The sequence below is a fragment of the Pteropus vampyrus genome, unplaced genomic scaffold, assembly GCF_000151845.1.
Source record: "Pteropus vampyrus isolate Shadow unplaced genomic scaffold, Pvam_2.0 Scaffold478, whole genome shotgun sequence".
Classification (NCBI taxonomy): Eukaryota; Metazoa; Chordata; class Mammalia; order Chiroptera; family Pteropodidae; genus Pteropus; species Pteropus vampyrus.
In genome coordinates, this window is record NW_011889259.1 from 113,065 (window position 1) to 115,626 (window position 2,562).

The window sequence follows — 2,562 nt, forward strand, 5'->3', positions numbered from 1 at the left end:
GGCCTCAGGAAGGGAGCAGCCTGGAACAGGGCACCGTCACCAGCCACACCACCCGGAGCTGTGTGTGCCCCTCATAACTGATAGTCACACGCCCCCGACATCGTGTGGATGTCGGTATGTCAGAGGTTAGTCGTCGCTAGTGGGTGATGAGTGTCTCTCCCCTGCCAGCCTGTGGGCAGCCATGGGCCAAGGCTCTGGGCCTCCCTGAGTCTCTGTTTCCCCATCTGTAAAATGGGGGTGATGCTTCTACTCCTGCCCAACAGGCATCGGGGTGAGGAGTTCGTACGTGGCGTCGGGAGCACTCGGTAAAGCGTGTCCCCAATTTTGATACAGGAATTGGACCCGCTGGGAACAGGAAAGCAAAGGGGGCTGGCCACCAGACTCCAGCCTCCCCTGCCCCCACCAGTCAGGACGGCAAAGAGCCCCAAGGGGTGGGGGCTGACGCGGAGGCTTCGGCGTCACCTGAGTGCTTGATGGCCCCTTTGAAGGTGCCGAGGCTGCCGGCCCCCGCCTTTGGCCTGTGTGGGCCCCGGCCTGGGAGCTGGCACCCTGTCACCGGGGCGTGACCAGGGGAGAAGGCCTCTCCTCTGAGGCTGGGGCTCCACGCAGGCGGCCGCGTGCTGGCTGGGCGGCCGGAGACAATGGGTGAGGGGCAGCTGGGCTGGCATAGCGGGCGGCCGGGGAAGCGGAACCTGCCTGCATCTCCGCCCCCGCCAGAAACCCGATCCGGGGGGGAGCAGGGCGCCCCTTGGCCTTCGGGCGGCGGTGTGTGTTCACGGTAATTTGAGGGCTTCCACTGGGGGGTTCCCGTTCATTTGATGTGGCAATTAGCGAGGGGACGTTTGTCGTCCGGAAAGACACGGCCGCCCACTTCAATCGCCCTGTTTGTGCCCTGCAGAAGCCAAACGGCCCCGGCACAGATAACAGCGGACTTTGAGCGGCCCCGGGCCGGGCGCCCCTGTGACCGCCAGCCCGCACACTTCCCCCGCCTCTATGCAGCCAAAGCGTTGCTTTTCCCATGAGAAATTCCGGCCTCGATGGCGTCGGTTGACAAGAGCAGGTGCCTCGCCCACCCAAGCCCGTCTTCTGTGGGTACCTGGCTCTTAAGGTGGGCGGGGGAAGGGCGAGTCACTTCTCCCTGATTCAAAGGGCGTGCCCCTCCCAAGTGGGGGTGGGCGGCGTCCCCTGGACGCCCACGAGGGCCTCGGTCCCTGCTCCTGTGCGGGTGGCAGCTCGACACCGGGCTCTGCTGTCCTGCGTCACCTCTTTCAGAGTGGACTCCACGGTGACGACGATGACATCGTCAACCTCAACCGTCTTGGAGCACGGCGGTGCCATGCGCTGGGCCAACCGGGCACCCAAGCCTCGGCCCAGAGATACCTCTCGGCTGCACCTGCCGGCTCAGAGACCCAGCTGGGGGACGTTCCAGGACTCTCCCGAGGTCACACCTGGGGCAGCTGGAGCAGCTGGGGCCCGGGGAAAGGAAGCCCGCCGGACACCCGTCCTGCTGCCCCGTCCGGCTCTCGTGGCTGAGGGCGGGCCGGGACCCTGCCGAGCCTCGTCATCGGAAAACAGACATCATCCCCAAACCAGGACCGTTGCCAGAGCACAAGGGTGTTTCGGGGGTCGAGCAGAGAAAGTCCTCGGCCGTGCTCATAGTAAAAGCTCAGTCGGTGTCCCCCTGGGCCTCGGTCCCCTCCCCGCAGCCCAGAGGGAGAGCAGAGCGCCTGCACGCCTGCTGGGGCTCAGCCGAGCTCAGCTTCTCCTCACGCTCTGCACACGCACACGCCGGCCTCTGACGTCCCACCCCAGGCTCCTCACAGGCTGTCGTGACGGGGACAGGTTGGGGGAAAAGCCAGCAGCTGCTGGGACCCCTGTGCCCACCCCGCCCCAGCCAGGTGCCGCCTGAGTAATCATAAAACAGACACAGACACGCCCTTACTGGCGGGATAAATTCACCCGGTCACCCACTGATGGCCGCATCCCGTCTAGACCACCCAGCATGCCAGGACACTGTGGACGGTTGGTGCCAGCGAGACCTGCTCTGCTGGGAGTCACACTTGGTGGGGCGACCGCAGGAGGCTTCTGAGTGGAGGCCCAGGGCCACGTCACATCCGCTGGTGGAGTGGGATGGAACTGGCCACGAAACACCCGGGGACCACAGGCCAGCAGGAGAAGCGGACAGATGGACAGCGGGGGCTTCCTAGGGCACTGGCGGGGAGTGTCCAGGCAGGCAGAGTGGGTTCCTGCGGGCCGGCTGGCTGCAGTGGCCCAGGGCCTCTGGTTGGAGGCATGGCCAGGACTGGCTGCCTGTGCCCTGGGCTTCGCCACCAGGCTGCTCTCGGTGGCGCCCTTGGTCACCTCTGGACCTGTCCTTCGACACCCTCAGCCACGTCGGGCAGGTGGAGTGTCAGCTGGGGACTCGGGTTCTCCGTCCACAGGCTCTCTCCAGCTGTAGGCGGAGCCCCCACGCCATGGCACTGTCTGGGCAGGGCGGGAGGCAGAGACAGCGGTGGGGACCCAGCTCTGGGACTTGCTTGCTGTGTGACCCTGGGCAGAAAG